Source organism: Anoplolepis gracilipes, chromosome 13 (assembly GCF_047496725.1).
Source record: "Anoplolepis gracilipes chromosome 13, ASM4749672v1, whole genome shotgun sequence".
Classification (NCBI taxonomy): Eukaryota; Metazoa; Arthropoda; class Insecta; order Hymenoptera; family Formicidae; genus Anoplolepis; species Anoplolepis gracilipes.
This window is the reverse complement of record NC_132982.1, coordinates 9,226,546-9,246,768: the sequence shown is the minus strand read 5'-3', so window position 1 is coordinate 9,246,768 and position 20,223 is coordinate 9,226,546. Positions and strand designations below refer to the sequence as shown.

At 27.4% G+C, this 20,223-nt stretch overlaps 1 protein-coding gene and 3 long non-coding RNA genes across 8 annotated transcripts in view; 1 reads left to right on the top strand and 3 right to left on the bottom strand.

Moving 5' to 3' along the window:
* Positions 1 to 20,223, top strand: part of LOC140672427 (photoreceptor-specific nuclear receptor) — a 29,887-nt gene that overhangs the window by 1,836 nt on the left and 7,828 nt on the right. For 2 of the 3 annotated variants that reach the window (XM_072904603.1, XM_072904600.1), the window contains exon 1: positions 19,865 to 19,950. The exons of the other annotated variant lie outside the window; for it this stretch is intronic. The gene's annotated coding sequence lies outside the window, so the exon portion shown is untranslated. Of the gene's footprint in view, positions 1 to 19,864; positions 19,951 to 20,223 lie in introns of those variants that run through there. 3 annotated transcript variants of the gene reach the window in all.
* LOC140672430 (uncharacterized) overlaps positions 1 to 20,223 on the bottom strand; it is a 28,959-nt gene that overhangs the window by 2,472 nt on the left and 6,264 nt on the right. The gene's annotated exons all lie outside the window — the stretch shown is intronic.
* Positions 7,171 to 14,356, bottom strand: LOC140672640 (uncharacterized). 2 transcript variants are annotated; one of them, XR_012047931.1, is made up of 5 exons: positions 14,160 to 14,356; positions 12,941 to 13,281; positions 11,512 to 12,855; positions 10,065 to 10,269; positions 7,171 to 7,937 (listed from the first exon to the last, which is right to left on the bottom strand). It is a non-coding gene; the product is annotated as an uncharacterized lncRNA (long non-coding RNA). The 2 variants fall into 2 exon arrangements; XR_012047932.1 differs by lacking the exon at positions 10,065 to 10,269 and having other exon boundaries at positions 14,160 to 14,353.
* LOC140672428 (uncharacterized) lies at positions 15,562 to 19,840 on the bottom strand. 2 transcript variants are annotated; one of them, XR_012047890.1, is made up of 3 exons: positions 19,548 to 19,840; positions 16,577 to 18,680; positions 15,562 to 15,682 (listed from the first exon to the last, which is right to left on the bottom strand). It is a non-coding gene; the product is annotated as an uncharacterized lncRNA (long non-coding RNA). The 2 variants fall into 2 exon arrangements; XR_012047889.1 differs by having other exon boundaries at positions 16,553 to 18,680; positions 19,548 to 19,839.

Genomic DNA, 20,223 nt, shown 5'->3' with positions numbered 1-20,223 from the left:
AAACTGAAGAATAGCAGTAATTTTAACAATTATTATTTGTCAGTAATTAATTTAGTCATTACCATTTATTATCGTAACCTTTCTGAGAATTAACGTATCTAGAATTATTGTTCATTAATATCCTCAATTATTATCATGCACGTTATTACTTATGCTACGATCTTATTTATGACTCGCATGACTTTGTATTATTATATTTATATCGATTGTGTCAATAAAATCTTATTCGTATAATATGCTCAGCTAAAAGTAGTACATACAAATCGTTTGCAATGTTTGTAATTATTTTACTTTTTTCTTTTTGTCGAACATTAGTAATTATTATAATTTATACATATATATATAAGATATCTAGATAAAAAAATATTGTATTTCTTTTTTATACATATTTTTAAATCACTGCCAAGATAAATACAATAATGTATAATAAGAGCTTGTTAGAAATTATTCAAACTTAAAAAGAGTATTGTATGAATTTTTCAATGTTCAAAATCAATTTTATCGCAAACGAAATCTTGTATGCGCAAGAAATTTTTATTTTACATTTTTGATTTATTTTTCCATATACATACATAATATAAATGATTCATGAAGATCTCAATTAAAAATTAACAAGTCAGACAGTAAACGGAGAAAAAAAAGATTTCTTGTAAAACTGAGATATTAATAAGTAATAATTAATAATTTGTTTAATATTGAAAACTTATTTTTTTCATGTGAATGCACACGTTCGTTATGGATATTTAAGACTGATTTCTGCGATCATAAATAAATTTAAACGGAACAAGCATATTTGTGTAATGCATTTTGTTGCATGCTATTTAAAGAAAAAATTAAAGAAAAACCTATAGAAGAAAAAAATGGAGAAATATGTCGGATTCGGACGGATATATTGTTGACTTAATCTGGCGATAGTAAGTAGTAATGTAACTTTTTTTCGAGTGGAATCAGCGCACTCGTCGGTCGATGGTGCGATTAACGGGCGACACGTGTTACAGTCACGCTGCTTACCGTGGCGGTCACCCGTGAGTACACGCACCTGTAAACTCGGCGTTTTCCGGCGATCACGCGTGCAATTATCGTGCCGCAATGCCTGTCATTACGTCAAAGTCGGCGCATATGTCAGGAGGAAGCGAACATTGACGCGAGAAAAATAGAGAGAGAGAAAGAGAGTCCAGAATTTTGTCGTCCAGTCCTCTGGATGCAACGATGCGCAGACGCTATTAAACATACATGTAAATTACATAAGTGTGTCTCGCGCACGCAATGTTATTCACACCTTTTCCTGCTCGCTACATACCGTTACAAAATATAGAGCGCCTCACCTTTTATTTAACGCATATCTGGACGCAGCCATGCGCGAATGCATTAATATATTAATATATGTATACATACGCACAAATATACATACATATATACCACAAAATATTAATTCATATGCTTCTCCCAGTCGCGACCATTATACGTTGCCGCATATTAAAACTTTTCATTTTAAAAAACATTTTTAGATATTAATTACATATATTTTTATATACAAGATGTTAAGAAAATCAAATATTAAAAGGATTTATCAGATGTTTCTGTCAAAATATTAATTATAAAATCAATAATTCAACAACAAAACTATTCTTATAACCTTTCGAAAGATCTTGTATCGGTTTTAAATTCTTAGACGAATTACAACTCTGAATTAGAATTATTTGATTTTTGTTATAATAAACATTTTCGGACATATAATGCAAACTTTTTCAATCTCTTTTAATTTTCTTAATTTTCGTAATATTTTTTAAAATTATTTTAATTATTATATTTATGTTTTGGTTATTTGAAATTATTTTTTTATTAAATAGAAGAAATATTGTATACTTTTATATTTTTATATATGTATAAAATATTTTCTGTTTAAAATTTAATTTCATTATATGTATTTATTCTTTTATTCTTCTAATTATATTTATTATATTATGAATCGTCATTGTTCGTAAGAATACGACAGTATGCTCATTAGAGATCATTTTGGCTTTGGAAAGCGTAAATATGTTACGATTAATTATTTGTAATGTTGAAAATTAATTTTATGGAAAATGAAACTTTGTACAAAAAATATTTTATTCTTTGCATTTTTGACTTGTGTTTTTTTGAACGAGAGAAATCACCTTTTCGGTTAGGTATATTATATTTCCTGATTTATCCTATATAATCGAGCGTGTCACGCAATCATTGTCGTGCGAAGTATGCACGTGCGTGCGGCTGTGTGGAACCAATTGCGCCACAGCTAATCGTAAATTAGGATCGGATGAAGAAAAAACGCCTCCGTTACATTAATTTTCGTAATTGCCGGAATTCACCCTGACACCAGATTATCCAAAATATACAGTACAGGAAAAATTATCTGAAGCATCTCCCGCTCGTAGACAGTCGCAAAATAATTATGCGTTTTATTTGCGTTTTACTTTTGAACCTGTCATAAAATATAAAGAATCATAAGAGAAGGATATTTTTTTTATATGCAATATAATTTTGTTAGAATTATTTAATTTATTGAAAACTACTGTTTAAAGAAATAAAAATATTTTTTCACTAACATTAATATTCGCTTACTCGGAGAAAACAAAATGATACTCTCATCAAAGTCTTTAACCACATTACATTTTTGACATGATTATGCGTGTCGCTCTTTTAATTTTAATCTCTCATTCCTAAAGTGTCGATACTCGCTAATTGTTACAATTATCCTCAATAAAAAAAAGAGTTTACGATCTGCTTTACGCGCGTACGTCATTCTTATATATGTAGGATCAATTATTATTTACGAGTCGTTAATTATACTGCGACCCTCAGGTACAACAAAGTGACGTCAGGTGACTCGACGTAACGACCCCGCTTACGTAGAAGCGAATCATCAAAAATTAATCGCGGTAGTTTCTACGTCGTAGAGGTTTACGAAAAAGGGAAACGTCGAACAGCCAGGTTTTCAAGCCTTTATTCACGAAGATTGACAATGTACATATCACACGACGTGTATAGAAAAATAATAAATTATATGAATTTTAAATTAAACATTATTATTTTTTTTATCGATCCAAATTAATGCGCAGTAATCTGAAAAGGAACAAACAGAAGTAACAATTAGAAAGCTTTTGCTGAAAAATCTTAATATATCTCATAGTATGTTTATCGATTGAAACTATTGTTAAAATTAATTAATTGAAAGTTAAATTATAAAATGGAGCTTGTATCACTATTGTAATACTAATGTAAGGATCTCGTCGTAAAGATCCAGGTGAGGCTTACCCAGCAACATGACATGCGTTATAGCGGAACGGATGATTTCTGACACCATGTGTTTTTTTTCTCAATGAACCCTTATTGTGTGTCGATTATGCGAATAACGTGACGTGCGTGGTACGAAGCTAATTAAATTAAAAAACTAGTCGAGGGAGAAGGGGAAGGGATGGCACCGGTTAATTTTGATTTCTTGAGAACTTTTTATCTTTGTAATTTAAAAAAAGAACAATAGCAAGTTTTTCACTTATCTCTATACTTATACATCCACGTGATGTTAAAAATAGTTTCTACATTCTATATAGTATGATATAAAAAGAATATATGTTTCAGACTTATGGTTAGAGATTTTAATATAAAGCCGTTAAGATTAAAATAGAAAAATAGAGAATAGAAATAAGAATTAAATTATTATTTTAATAGCATACTATTTCATATGTCTATATTTTCTGTACATTTAAGTAATTTTTTTTTTCAAACTTGTTATTTGATATAACTTCTTCTCTTGGTTTCTTTTAAACTTGTATCACACATACACACACACACACATCGATTTATTATATTATAACAGGAAATTTCGCGAAAGTTTTGTTCGCAAAATTACGCGAGGCTATTTTCGAGACTACACATATAGATATATCGCGCGGTCGACGATCGATCAGCATTTTTTATGCGAAAGGACGCACGTGACGTGACGCGTAAAAAAATTTGCATGCTTCCCGCCGCGTTGTGCCAACATCTTGCGACGCGTCGAAAACTATCGAAAAGTCATTGAATCGACATTAGACGTGTGTTCGCGAGCACAAACTGCGTCGCGCTTGTCGAGCTTTGCATGATCGATGGGCTAAAGTGTCTCCCCAAAAGAGTTGTAATTGATTCTTATAAAGAAATGTTCTCCACTACTTTTCAAGTAAATTTCAAGTATCTCTCTATCACACATTTGATGTCTAAATCTGTATAAAATACTGTTCAATATTTTTCCTACATACAATACTCATTGTTCGTTTGAATTGGTAATATTTTCAATTTAATATTTATACACAACTTTCCTCTTTAGAATTATATATATTTATTAATTTATTTTTGTTTATTTATATATCTTGAAAAGTAAAGGTTTTGATAAGGCGATTTTCAATTTATATATAAAATTTATCGATAATATTTATATATAATTTATATATATAAACGATAAAATATAAAAAATAAAATAGAATAGGGGGATAGATACTTAATTTTATAAAAGATCCAATTTTTTTCTTTTAGATATTTTCTTTCGTAATAAACTAATTTTGTCAAAAATATTATATGTTTAAATTAATTAAAAAAAATATAAGTATTCAAGAACAATTTTGTATCTTGTTTCTTCTTCGTTCTCTTTCTTTTTATCTCGTTGGACGCTCGGACACTTTTAGAAAGGGCAAAAATCTGACTGTTCGATTCACCCCCAACACGAGTCTTGGCGCAACGCGACATATGTTACATGCGTGTGCGAGCGACACCCGCGTTCGTGCAAACAAGGTTAAATAATACGCCCCATGTAATTGCACACTGTATATGGTTACAATATGCCGAGGTGATATCATAGAGAGGGAAAAAAGACGAAAACAATTTCCTTTGTTCTTCGTGTCTTTCTTTCCATACGCTAATTGTTCGTGATTACTCTAAGCAGACAACTATCTGATTTTGATCGACGATTTTTTTCTTCATTTCTAAATTACAGCACTGGAATACATTGTAAAAAAAAAGATTTGATTAAACGCGTTTTAATACTAATCCGCAAAAACATGTATTTTCTTTCGTACAAAATAATTTTATATTTAAGGAAGAGCTAAGCTCAACGTACTTTCTTTTTCTGTTCAATTTTTCATTATTTTCCGCTCTTAATAAATTTTTTGACGAATTTTAGGTTTTTTTTTGCCTTTCGTATATGAACTAGTGTAAAAAAAAGTAGACAACCGTACGTTTTTATTTGCATAATTACTATAGACAAATAAATAATTAATACTTGTGCTTTTTATTTAAAAGATTTATATTATACAAAAAAAATTCATTTTCTACTAAACTGTTATCAATATCGAAGCGGCAATTTAGGCACTTATTTAGAAAACTTTGAAGTATTTAAAAAAATTTTTTTGTTTTTTTGTTTGTGTCGGTATTATAAATTAATAATTTCATTGAAGAATCTAGAAAAATCAACATATTTTTTATTAAGTCCAAATAAATAGTTTGAATATCTTTTATAATGTAACAATTTGGGAGGTTTTTTTTTAGATCACTGAATCCAAACCTAAAAAAAATTTTTCAAATTTTAAATTTAAAATCGCTAATTACACATGACGGACTAATAATAAGGTTTAAATTTTTTTCTGGATTTAAAAAATCTGACTTCAGATTCATTATCAGACTCAAAAAACCTTTAAATATAAAATTTCAAAAAATTGATATAACACAAAAATTCGTGATACCAAGGATTAAGTCAAATCTGTAAGCGTTGAGGAAGAATATGTAAACTTGCATAATACGAGAATTTTTATCATTCGAAACGATTTATGTATTGGATACCCATTTGTAAGAAAATTTTTCCTTTATTGAGAGAGTCAGATTGACCATCGTGAGTTGTTGTCGCGGAAGACGATGGTCATCGGGTAATAAAAATGTTATGACAGGCCAAGAGGCGTTCGTGTGAGACATACGTTTTGCTTGACAAAGAGAAAAAGAGAGAGAGAGAGAGAGAGAGAGAGAGAGAGAGAGCTATAGAGGGTGAACTATCAAGAAGTCAGCTTTCCGCTCAGCTAAACAGAAAGAAAGAGAAGACTTACACTCCCGGTGTGTCTGTGTCTGTGTCTGTGTGGGTCTCGTGCGCGAGGGTGCGGCAAAATTGTAGCAACATCTCCGTAAAGGACTCCTCTAGCCAGCGGCGGCGATAGCGGTTGCGGTGGTGGTTTCTCGTGGGCGATGCTCCTCCACGTCGGGCGCGCTGCATTATTGAGCCTGGGAAACGAGCAGGTGGTCGCTCGGGCGCCTATCGAGCCCGTGACGGGTGGCGGGGGCGGTCGCGGGGGGGACAGAGGCGACGGGCGGTAACCCTGAGGGCCTCGACGGCAGGGAACGGTGGTAAAGTCACGGAAAAGAAAGAGGGTACGCGCGCCGACGCCGCCTCGTCGAGGGGTCGCCCGGAGGACACGCGACCTCCTGGCTCCTCGACTTTGTGACCGTGCCGTGTGCGCGCGGGGACAATCTGCTCCTGCTTTTTTCCCGGCCATTTGCGACGCGTCCGTGAACACGAGCCTCTGACGTCGGGACGTAGGACACAGAAGTGTCGCGATCGCCCCGCGCTTATTATTCTCTAATCCGTTTTCCGCGCATCGTCTTTCTCTCTTTTTTTTTTTTTTTTTTTTTTTTTTTTTTTTGAGAGATTATCTTTATATTATCTACCGTAATATTGAGTAAGAGAATGAAGCGACTATTCAATTCTTTATTGTTCTTTCATTTTTCAATATAACTTCTGTTATATTCACGATACTTAATATTTCAATTTTTGTATTAATGGCTTTATTGATATTTGATCAAGATGATTTTGATTCAAGATAAAAGTGCGTACATCTATTATTGAATAAAAGTATACGTTAAATATATATGTGATTATTTATACATTTTTACATTTTGCAATATTTCGGATTTCTAAAAAAAACGGACAAATTAAATTCAAGTCAAATACTATATTATAAAATATTTCTTAATTACATTATTCAAGTAATTAATATGGAATAATATCTCATTGTGTTATACTTATCAAATTCTAATTGGGTGTAAATATTGTTACATAATAATTTGACACACTTTATTCTTTTATTTTCTTTAAAGGTTAAATAAATATAAGTTAAATTCAAGTATACAATCTTTATTTATATAGATTTATAGTTCATAACTTTCTATCATGTATAATAAATAATTAAAAAATTGAAAAATTGAAAAATTACAAAATATTGTTTTTTGCATCATATATCAATTTTGTGAATAATACTATATGTGTAATATTACAGTTTTTTAATTATTGTTAATACATGTTAATAATGTTAATGTTAATAATGTATTCATATTTATACATACATATATTGATCGATATTATTAACTCATGAATTCGAACACAAAAGTATCGTCTCGCGAGAGTTAACACAAAAATATTAATAAAAATATCAGAAGCATATTATTATCGTTTTATAACTGAAGCTCCTGCGAATCGATTGTGGATAAAAAAATAGGTTCAAAAAAAGTAAAAAGAAAAAAGACAAGAAGTCATCGTCATTTCGATCTGATCCCAGGAGTCACCTACTTAATGCCACTAGTTTATGCAATCCATAATTAGAATGATGGATTGTATACATTTTTCGTTTACGTCTTACGGCAGCGTCGTGTATTATTTTTAAAACATTTGCTTACGATGGATTTAAACATGTGCAAAAGTTACTTTTTAAAGTTGGATTTTTTGGATGCTTGTTCCAGTTCAAAATTACGTCGAGGTTGAGCTGCAAAACATAGTCTCACATGGTCGCGCAAATCTTTCCTAGTCTTAAAAGATGAGCTGCATATGAGACATTGAAATGTTGTTGGGGGTGGCTGAGGTGTGGTCCGGTTCTTCTCATTGTCAGACACTGTAAAAAATAATTTTCTTTAATTGTATTATTTTAGGTAAATGATATTATTTATACGTGTTACAATCACTCAAATTCGAAAAATTTATACCAAAAAAAATTAAATGCAGGAAGCTGAGCTTTGAACTATAACTTTAAAGTTTTTACATGACATTTCAACTGTTAATCTTGAATTTTGTATGTACTTTGATCTGTTATGGCCAAATCTCTGCAGACTAATCTTATTTTGTTGTACTTTTGTCTCTTTTCACCTATTTTTATTTTATCTGTATTATTGTTTTGATTCGATTATTAAAATTACCGTTATTAAACTTGTCTTATCTAAGACTAGAAACATTTAACTTTAATCACAAATAATTCTGAATCGTGGTATTAACGAATTTTTTATATTTCTGTTTTTCTTAATGTTAAATTGTCATTTCTTCAAAACATGTAGAATATAATTCTTTTATTGCTTGAATATTATAAATGAAATTTACTATAAAACTTTCTTTTATCGACAAAATTTGGTATATGAAAAATGCTATATGCCCACATTGTGTAGAGATATATAAAAATCCGAATTTAGATTGTATAATTGTCTTCTAAAACATGAGTGATGTCCAGAGTTCAAAAATAAAAAGACTAATATTTTGAATTTTTAAATTTAATAATATATTTAAACAATCAGATTATTCAAATCGGCTTTACTCGATTCTATGAGAGAAAATTCATTTATTTTTATATTTTTTTTTTACATATACTTTTATACTTTTATTTTCTTAACAAAATTTTAAATGTCAGTGTATAAAAATTATAAGTTTAAAAAATATATATATTTTAGAATAATGTAATATAAAAATATGATTTTCTTACTTTTTTTAGTGTTTCTTTTCTTGCGTGGTAAATAAATGACTTTTTTTTGACATTTGTTACACTTGTAACGTCTCACTTTTAACTACGAGCTAAACTGTTATTCGCTACAAATTATTTCCATGGCACAAGGAGAAATAAACACATGAAGATATTAAATGTTTATACCTGTTGAGTGTGCCTAACCTTTAACTATCCTTTCTGTACAATTTTCATAATATATCGCATGCGCACGACGAAGCACAATTTAAAATATAAATATTTAAATTAATCTAATGATTGTTTTTTATAATTGATAAAGTTCGACATCTGCTTTCGAGTGCGAATTTTTTTCCATTTTATAACGTTATAATTTTCATCAATAGTATAGAAGATCATATAAAAATTAAGATTGATCGAAAGAACGAGAATAATTGCAAATTAAATTATATAGAAATTATTAGCTATCATTTTTTTATAATCGTTTTATTATCTTAACATTTTATTTAGCTACATAGTAAAATATATTTCTAAATTACTTTATCAAAGCATTTAAAATCAAAAGTTTCATTGTATTATTTACCGAATTCTAAATTTGATATAAATATTTGTCCTATATATAAATATTAATCTGACACGATATAAATTTTAGTCTAATGCATTATTTCTTATTTAATTTTTTTTAATCAATTTAAAAAAAATATAAATTACGATTTTTTTTTTTATAAAATGTGGCCAAAAAAATCTGGTAACTAACAATTTATGTAATGTCATATGTACATTGATTAAAATTTTTATTTGGCCGCGGTCAAATTCGGACGCGAGTATATGTATATTCAGCGAAAGTCATAAGAAAGTTATAAAAGGGTTAGAAATATATTTTTAAAATATTATAACAAGTATAGCAGAAATATTAATATCCAGTATTTTGAAAACAAAGTGAATGAAGAAAAAGAAAATAGAAAAAAAACATTGCTGTCATTTTAATCCGATTTAAGAGGTGAGCTACTTATTTAATAGCGTTATCTTAATGCAGTAAAGATCGTTTACGAATTGTTTATAAGTTATTAATATGATTTACGAGAAAATAATTACTTGCAAACTGTGTACGATTAAAATTTAAATGTTTGCGGAAATCAATTTTTATTTTGAATACGATTCAAAACTGTGATTCGAATTCCACAGTTAGTAATTCGAAAAAATCTATATCATCATACGCCTTGCGCAGACGTTTTATTTTATGAATTACTTTTATGTATAAATAAATAAATATATAATGTACAAAATCTGACTTACTCGAATAACATTGTCTGCATGTGTTGCATTTAAATTTGCGCAATTCAATTTTTGTCACTCTTTCGGCACAAAATTAATTCATATAATCAAATGGTCATATGTTGATGTCGTATCTTGAAATCATATAAAGTGTTATATTGTATTTTACATTTGTTGCATATACATATATGTAACCAGAACATTTTTAGGAATCCTTATTGTGTACCTAGAAAGTCCAATTGTATGTAGAATGAATTAATTTTATGTGATTTAGAAAAACATGATTTAGAAAGCTAAGTAGAAAAATTAATAGTAAAACTCATTACACATTAATAAAGTAATTGATAATGAAAATATTGTTATTGATTAATAAGTGATAAATATATTGAATCAAATCAGTTCAAAAGAGATGTTTAAGAACTCTGTATAATAAATAAGAAAAATTAATTATTATAATGCTCTTTTTTTCGTGTAAAAATAATTAAATTTAAAAATGCAAAAAAGAGACTATTCTTTTGAAAAACAAGCTGCAGAATCTAGAATATTTTTTTGTACAAGAAAACTTTTTCAAGTAAGATAATTTTGACAATTAGGAAATTAATATATGTAGAGAATAATTTTTAGAAGGAACTTTTATAAAATATATATATGACATAAAATATATGATACATAAATGACACATACACACAAATATATATATATATATATTGTTTGATATTGTAGCTGTGTCCAGTTCGTTTAGTTAATGGCATTTAATACTATGGATATAAAACTTGTAAAACTGCAATTGAAATTTTTTACAACCAAGAGAAAAGTTAAAAAAAGATATATGCATTAATTTATTAAATAAACTGTACTTTTTATTTAAGTATTAATTATTCAATATTTGAATACTTAATTTATTTTGCTTTAATAATCTTTTTTGAATATTATTACAAATTCTTTATTTATAAAAATATTAAGAAGTTAATTGGTTTAATAACAAAAAAGAACACAGAGAGAAATAATTCTGATATAGTAAGCCTTCAGAAAATTTTCTTTATTAAGAGTTTAAAGGGAATTTTGCTCATCAAATTTTTTAACTTTAAAGCTTTGCTCTCTTTTCTTTCTAATAAAGTTATTTCTATTTCATTTTAAGACTTGGGTGGAAAAAATCATAGATAACTATTTGATAAATGATAGACTTATTTTTCATTTTCGATATACACGTTTAAATGTATTGATTATTGAACATTTAGCTTTTAAATTTTATATTAATAAGAATTTTGACACAAAACAGCTGAAAGAATGTAATTATCAGCATTCAAGATTTTGAATGATTATTTAATGACAATTATTACCAGATTAAAATTAATAGAAAATCATATTAATCATATTGACTTTCTAAGAAAATTTTATCAACATTATAAGTAATAAATATATGAATCTTATAATTTTTAATATATTTGAACACACGTCGTATACTTACTAATTGTAAATAAAATACCAGAAATGGTACTTGAAGCGTTTCGCCGCTCGATCATTAAACTGATTGTGAGTAAGGTGTCGATTACACATGATAGAGACGGCTCATTAAAATAGCGGACGGATAACCGACGACATGATCGATCGCGCAAAATAATCCGTCCTTCGATATCATTTACGCGACGAGCTTAAAGCCATCGCAAAATCGAACAGCGATGTTTAGCGATCCTCAAGCTACCTATCGTATTACGTCGTGCATTATTCAAAGTGCGCGAGGAGTCTCCTCCAAAGCGCGGCTATAGCAGCGCGACTAGGAAGTCCGCTTTATGCGAGTCCCAAGATGGATAATGAGGAGAGGCGCACGTTTTAGCGCGTAATGCACTTATCGTAACACAATGCATAATATAAAGGCAATCGTCAGAGTTGCTGGCCGTCGGTGACTCACCGTGCAATTTGCTTCCTACTTCGATCGCTGTATTACCGTCGTCATTTTAAAGCTTGAAATGCAATACAGTCAAAGATCCCCATTCACACACATATACATAATATATCAAATATAAATTTTTTTAAATATTGTTTAAATATACATATATTAAAATAATAAAAATTGTACATTATAATAGTTTGCATTTTGTATTTAGAATTATTTTGTCACTACCGTGTTAGTGTTTTAATAATACATTTTTTTAATTATTATAATTTAGAATCGACTTTTTCCTTTGCAAAAATGTATAGTTTTTGAGTAAGTTGAAATGAATTAAAGTAGTTGAAATAGCTGAAAATAAAGGTCTCTTCATAAACTTTTAATGCTTTAAATTTAAAAAAATGTATTAACGTAAATTCAAAATGTATTTTTAATTAATTTTGAATTGCGATTATCTCTCGCGCGCACATAAAAGACTTATTTTGCTCAACATTTTTGTAAAAGAAAAACTGATTCTAAATTATGTGTACATATACAGAAAATAAAGATAATATTATGTATAATAATTTACAAACATATTTATGATAGAATAACTTTGATGATAAATTTTTAAATGTGTTTATCAATGCTTTGTGGAAATAAACGTAATAATATCTAACAATTCACTTACATGGAGTATACATTTATATTATCTATATTGATCGAAATTATTAACTCATGATGAACGCAAGATCGTCTCGCGGAGTCGACACAGCAGAGAAATTTTAATAGAAAAATATAAGAGAAATATTATATATTAGTATTTTTTTATAAACAAAATTTTCGTGAATCTCTGTACGTGAATAAAGAAAAAGAAAGGGTCTTGAAGAAAGTAAAAAAAAAAAAAAACCACCGTCGATCATCATTGTCAATTCAATCTGAAACCTGGAAATGAGTCGTCTATTTAATGTCTCTAATTTAGTACAGTCTGTAATTAGTACAATAAATTGTATATATTGATTGTACATACCTGTTGTCTTACGAGAGCATTGCGTATGATGCATTTAAATATGTACTAAACTCAATTTTTAGATTTATCTTGTTTCGAATTACTTGAGGATGAACTAGAATCACTTCCATAGAAACTACTATTTTGGAATGAACTAGAATCACTTCTATAGAAACTACTACTTTGGGATGAACTAGAATCACTTCTACATAAATCGCTACATTTGACTTTATGAATTGTATAATTAAGCTTAGAAAGAAAATTTTTGTTGCATCTGTCACATGTAAAAAAACTTTGTGTTTCTTCCTCTTTTGTCATTTTATTTTCTTTTGACACGCCACTATTGTTCTGATTCTGAGACACTACAAAAAATAATTTTTTAAAAAATTGTATTGTTTTAGATAATTATATTATTTTTATGTGTGTTACAATTACACAAATTTGAACAATTTATACAAAAAAAAGTTAGGAATTTGGAAACTTTAAACTATATATTAAAAACTTATAATTTTTACATGACATTTCAACCGTTAACCTTGAGACATTTTATACTTGATATTTATTTCGATCTTTATTTTTATTACCAAACTCAGCAGATAGAACTTATTTTGTATTTTTTATCTTTTTCTGTTTGTATCAATTTTTATTTTATCTATACAAATATTATTGTTTTGTGCCGATTATTAAAATTATCGTCATCTTACAATTAGTGGGACTGGAAACACTCAATTTCAAACAATCACAAATAATTCTGAATTTTCTTTCTGGTTCTCTGAAAATTAATTGCTATTTTTTCATGTAATTCTTTAATTGTTTGAATAATATAAACAAAATTGTTACCACTATAAGCATGCATTAATAAGCGGTATATAAACTTTCTTTTATCAAAAATTTAGTATATCAAAAATGCTATGGCATTCGTAGAAATATATAAAAATCTAAATTGAGATTCTATAATTGACTTCTAAAACGTGAATTAATGTTGATTGTCTGCGTTCAAAAAAACTAATACTTTGAATATATTTTTATTTAATTATATTAAAAAGAAATTAATTACTCAAATCGGTTCTATTTTGCTGATTTTATAACAGAATCTTCTTCTATGACTTTTATTATCTACACTCATACTATTTAAACTTTACTTTTATTTTCTTAACAAAATTTTAAATATTAGTATTATATATAAAAATTATAAGTTTAAAAAATATAATATAAAAATAATATAAAAGTATTTTCTTACTATTTTAGTGCTTATTTCTCTGTATTGTATGTTAAATAAATTTTGTTACTAACGTAGCCACTTGTTACACTCGTAATTTCTGACCTTAAACTGCCAGCACAACTGTCACTCGCCAAAGTTAATTTTCATGTTGACAAGAATAAATAAACATATGAAAATATTGAATATTTACGTATTTATGATAACTTGAACAATATATGTGTCTTTTCCGAACAATTTACATTATGTGTGTGTGTGTATATATATACACATAATAAATACAAATAGAAATAAATATAAATAAAAATAAAAATTTGAAACTTGAATATGTGGATGTTTACATATTTGTGATATAATAACTGCCTTGAGATACTGCGTAATCTTTTGCTATAACTTTCAGACTCTTTTGTAAACGCAGAAATTGTAATTAAAAATTCAAATGTTCAAATTAGAGATTTTAAATTAATGAGGCTCAACTTTTGTATTTCAGTTTAATTCATTTCTTTGATGAAACGTTATGACTTTTGACAACGGTATAAAACATCATGAGCACAATAATCAATTAGAATAATGATTGGAATAGTTGCGAGGTCATATATGAAAAAATGGTACCATTATTTTTATAATCATTTTAGTATTTTAATATGTTGTATGCTATATTGTAAAATATGTCTTAATTACATTATTCAAATAATTAATATGGAATAATATCTCATTGTGTTATACTTATGGAATTCTAATTGGGTGTAAATATTGTTTTATTTTCTTTAAAGGTTAAATAAATATAAGTTAAATTCAGGTATACAATCTTTATTTATATAAATTTATAGTTCATAACTTTCTACCATGTATAATAAGTAATTAAAAAATTGAAAAATTACAAAATATTGTTTTTTGCATTATATATCAATTTTGTGAATAATATATGTGTAATATTACAATTTTTTTATTGTTAATACATATTAATAATGTTAATGTTAATAATGCATTCATATTTATACATACATATATTGATCGATATTATTAACTCATGAATTCGAACGCAAAAATATCGTCTCGCGAGAGTCACAACACAGAAATATTAATAAAAATATCAGAAACATATTATTATCGTTTTGTAACTGAAGCTCTTGCGAATCGATTGTGGATAAAAAAATAGGTTCAAAAAAAGTAAAAAGAAAAAAGCCAAGAGGTCATCATCGTCATTTCCATCTGATCCCAGGAGTCGCCTAGTTAATGCCGCTAGTTTAGTGCAGTCCATAATTAGGATGATGGATTGTATACATTTTTCGTTTACGTCTTACGGAAGCATCGTGTATTATTTTTAAAGAATTTGCTTACGATGGATTTAAACATGTGCAAAAGTTACTTTTTAAAGCCGGGTTTGCGTGGTTTTTTGCTGCGTTACTTAATTTCACATTTATTAATCAATTCAGCTTCCATATGGACCCGTACATCTGTTCTAACTTTAAAATGTCCATTGCACGCGCCACATTGAAATATATTTTCGATTGGCTCAAGTATGGTCCAGTTCTTCTCAGACACTGCAAAAAATAATTTTTTTTTAACTGTATTGTTTTAGGTAAATAATATTATTTATGTGTTATGATCACTCAAATTCGAAAAATTTATCCAAAAAAAAATTAAATGCAGGAAGCTGAGCTTTGAACTATAACTTTAAAGTTTTTACATGACATTTCAACTGTTAATCTTGAATTTTGTATGTACTTTGATCTGTTATGGCCAAATCTCTGCAGACTAATCTTATTTTGTTGTACTTTTGTCTCTTTTCACCTATTTTTATTTTATCTGTATTATTGTTTTGATTCGATTATTAAAATTACCGTTATTAAACTTGTCTTATCTAAGACTAGAAACATTTAACTTTAATCACAAATAATTCTGAATCGTGGTATTAACGAATTTTTTATATTTCTGTTTTTCTTAATGTTAAATTGCCATTTCTTCAAAACATGTAGAATATAATTCTTTTATTGCTTGAATATTATAAATGAAATTTACTATAAGCGACATATAAAACTTTCTTTTATCGACAAAATTTGGTATATGAAAAATGCTATATGCCCACATTTTGTAGAGATATAAAAATCCGAATTAAGATTGTATAATTGTCTTCTAAAACAAGAGTGATGTCCAGAGTTTAAAAATAAAAAGACTAATATTTTGAATTTTTAAATTTAATAATATATTCAAACAATCAGATTATTCAAATCGGCTTTACTTGATTCTATAAGAGAAAATTCATTTACTTTTATATATATATATTTTTTTTTACATATACTTTTACACTTTTATTTTCTTAATAAAATTTTAAATGTCAGTGTATAAAAATTATAAATTTAAAAAATATATATATTTTAGAATAATGTAATATAAAAATATGATTTTCTTACTTTTTTTAGTGCTTTTTTTCTTACTTTTTTTAGTGTTTCTTTTCTTGCATGGTAAATAAATGACTTTCTTTTGCCACTTGTTACACTTGTAACGTCTCATTTTTAACTGCCAGCTAAGCTATTATTCGCTACAAATTATTTCCATGGCACAAGGACAAATAAACACAAGAAGATATTAAATGTTTATACCTGTTTGAGTGTGATAGCTTTTAACTATCCTTTCTGTACAATTTTCATAATATATCGCATGCGCACGACAAAGCACAATTTAAAATATAAATATTTAAATTAATCTAATGATTATTTTTTATAATTGATATAGTTCGACATGTGTTTTCGAGTGCGAATTTTTTTCCATTTTATAACGTTATAATTTTCATCAATAGTATAGATCATATAAAAATTAAGATTGGTCGAAAGAATGAGAATAATTGCAAATTATATAGAAATTATTAGCTATCATTTTTTTATAATCGTTTTATTATCTTAACATTTTATTTAGCTATATAGTAAAATATATTTCTAAATTACTTTATCAAAGCATTTAAAATCGAAAATTTCATTGTATTATTTACCGAATTCTAAATTTGATATAAATATTGATATAAATATTTTTCCTATATATAAATATTAATCTGACACGATATAAATGTTAGTCTAATACATTATTTCTTATTTAATTTTTTCTAATCAATTTATAAAAAGTATAAATTACGATTTTTTCTTAAAAAAATGTGGCCGAAAAAAATCTGTATATATATTTACTTTTATATTTTTTTTACATATACTTTTACAGTTATTTATACAGTTTTATTTTCTTAATAAAATTTTAAATGTCAGTGTATAAAAATTATAAGTTTAAAAAATATATATATTAATGATTGTTTTGTATAATTGATAAAGTTCGACATCTGTTTTCGAGTGCAAATTTTTTTCTATTTCATATACAGCTACATAATATGTTAAGATAATAAAACGATTGTAAAAAAATGATGGCTAATAATTTCTCGCATATAATTTGCAATTATTCTCGTTTTTTCGATCAATCTTGTTTTTTATATGATCTTTTATACTATTGATGAAAATTATAACGTTATATGTTTTCTAAATCACATAAAAATCATTACGCATTAATAAAGTAATTGATAATGAAAATATTATAATTGATTAATAAGTGATAAATATATTGAATCAAATCAGTTCAAAAGAGATGTTTAAGAACTCTATAATAAATAAGAAAAATTAATTATTGTAATACTCTTTTTCTCGTGTAAAAATAATTAAATTTAAGTCCAATAAACATAAGAAATATCGGTTTTACATCATACATTACATTGATTCATAATAATATTATTACATAAATTTTTATTATATTAATAATTTGAACATGTGTACGTATAATGTAGCATTTTAATAATAATAATAAAATCAATTTTTTTTACAGTAGATATTAAAATACTCGTGATCGCACATATTAGAATTGTCGCTCAAATTTCTATCATTGCAGATCGTGTTATCGTAAATGTTGAACCGTTTTTCCTATCATGTTATTCATTACATTGTATAAATCTCTTTAACCTGCTCCTCTTTCGCATACTTTATGTCTTACATATCGATGTTTCGAATGCGAGTGAATCCGATATATGACAGCTAACAAAATTTATTTATATAACATATATGTATATTCTTAGACATGTGCGAATACATCTAGATCTATATCGATGAAAATTATTAGCTTATCATGGTACAAACAGAAATAAGTATCGTCGCGTGAGAATCGCGATATCAAAAATATGTATTATCAAGAATATCGGAAATATAATGTCGGTTTTTACAATTATTGTTTTTGATCACGAGAGAAATAAAAACAAACAAGATACAGAAGAAAAATGAAAAGTATAGAAGGCCGATCCAGAATGAGACGTTTACTCGTTAGAGACGCTTTTCGGTGAAATTATCTTTAGAAAATTTTCAGTGAGTGACTGTCGGTAAAGTCGATAATGTTTCAATTTTATGTGCGATTCAAGCTCTACGAATGAATCGAATGGAAACCCGCATATTACATCTTCTTCTTTGATGCCACATCTAAATCTGCAGTTATCCAGCTCTGTTTCTTTTAAACAGCCCTCTGAAAATGATTTTTAAATTCATGCCATTACAAGTATAATATATTTTTATAGGATGATATCAGTACACTTTAGAAATAAAATTCAAATGCAAAAATCTCGGGCCAAGTTGAAGAAATAGAGAAACGTAATCTATAAAATTTATAATTTTAACAAAATGCATATACACTTAATATATATATTTAATATTATTTTTAACGAACGTTAATCCCGTAATGTTGCGTACATTTTGTTCTCTTTTATTTATAGGTAAACACGATTATTTGGAACATTATTATTTTTCTTTTATTTTAATATTATTAAATATATATGGATGTTTTTAACGAAAAACAACATTTGTCTATTTATTTAAATAGAAATTTTACACAATGTTAAAAACTATTCTATTTTTTTAATGTACTAGATGTTCCTATAATCTACTAATCTTTTCATTATATGTCTTGGAGAAAGACCTCGCAATAAAAGCCAAACGCAAGGTCAAGCACATAAATTATCCAAACAACATAAAATCATATCAAAAGGTATCTTAAAAATGTAAGATTGTAAAGGACATTAAGACGTCTTTAAGTGGTTTTTAGACTTCTTTTTAGGAACATGTTCCTCGAATATGTAAAAAAATTATTTGTTAGGTTAGGTTATATATATGTAATTTTTATATAAACGTACATTTAATAAACAATTTTTTGTCTATATTCGAGATCATCTTTATTTATGTGCGTGACATTGTACTCGGCTCTTATCCTTCTTTTGTATATATTATATTATATATTATTATCTATATTATTATAACAGACAAAAAACATTATTTTATCGATTAAGTTTTTGTTTATTTCTTAATTCTTTTTCGAATGATAAAAAATATTGCATACCATAGCCCAGATTTTTAGAATTATCATATTTCTTCATGTTATTCATTTCACGTTTTACACTGGACGTTTACTTTGGCTGTCGCGTGTCGGACAGATGAGCACTTGACGAACAACAAAATATTGAGAACTCGTACAGTTCTTGTCTCTTTATTAACAATCTTATATATATTTCACAGTACTCAAGTTGAAATAAATATAACCAAAAAAATAGAAGATTGAGACGATGAACTTGGCGTATAACTTTACGCTATCTTAATTTCTGTTTTCTCACAGTCGACCACATAACCATAACATATAGACGGAGTATTTACCAAGCAGAGGCAGTGTTGTTCTCGGGGCTGTTTTTTCTCGCTCATGCGCATTGCATGTGGCTTCAGTAATGTATATAACTTATAAGAAAAAGGTAGTTTTTAGACCATTTATTGTTAGTTACAGATTCATATAAATTTCACGCTTCGCATCGAAAAACTTTCACTTAATACATCAACAATTAACACATTAACTTTATTTTTACTTTATGCGTCCACGTCTTATTTCTGGCATCACGATTTAGCCGAATCATTCCGGATCCCGCCAAGACTTTTGCACCCATTCGTAACATATATATATTTTGCAGTATGATAACAATCAGTCTTCTATAAATAATAATTAGACTTCTCGTTTCGTGGGTCTTACA